The sequence below is a fragment of the Olea europaea genome, chromosome 12, assembly GCF_002742605.1.
Source record: "Olea europaea var. sylvestris chromosome 12, O_europaea_v1, whole genome shotgun sequence".
In the NCBI taxonomy this organism is placed as follows: domain Eukaryota; kingdom Viridiplantae; phylum Streptophyta; class Magnoliopsida; order Lamiales; family Oleaceae; genus Olea; species Olea europaea.
Genome location: NC_036248.1, coordinates 11368786 through 11369636, shown reverse-complemented (window position 1 = coordinate 11369636; position 851 = coordinate 11368786).

Sequence of the window (851 nt, the reverse complement as noted above, 5' to 3'; positions counted from 1 at the left end):
TTATTAGGTTTGGTCAAACAGGGTAACCGGCTGGCCATTATGTTTAGACTTTTTAAAGCAAACGGTCCATCCCGTTTGGCAATAGCCTTAACAACTACCTTTCTTTAGGGGAAACAATGGCCCCATCTATTATCAAATCATCTCCTATAAAGTTTTGAAAGGCACATGAAACCTCAATTTCATGACAGTTACACACAACTTTCTTGGTAAAGTTATATTTGACAAATTGATATAAACGTTCTAAGTTTATCTTCAGAATTTTTTTAGGACAGGTAAGGTATGACCGAACAACCTTAGACTACTCTACCTCGAGCCATCAATATCGTGAAATAGATGTCAAAATAACCAATTAAAGACTACTTTTGAGATATTGGCCGCAATAATTGTACGCATACATCATTTGTTAATAATGTCCAATATAGGATACAAGACAAACTATTAATTGAAGTCATTCCAGTTCAGGTATGAACTCTACTAATTTAAACTTGAATTACTCGATTCAATTTTGTTCAATACAACTTTTTAAAATAGAAATTCAACAATTTTTTTATGACAAGAATATTGGATTTATTCAATTTCTGACGACAATTAGACTGAATTCGAGTGATCCATCCTAGGTGAAGTTGTGTTTACTCATGAATTATGCTTGGTGTGTATAATTAGGGTATATAGGAGTGTTCACACTCCTCACTTGGAGTCATGTGGATCTCACTCTAAGTGAGGGCCATGAACACCCAGATGTACATCTAAACTTATCATTTTTTTTTTAAATTATCATTTACTCATTCCAAGCAAAGGACAAAAATCCAACGAAATATTCGTAGTACAATTTGGGGACCATTTTTCTAACT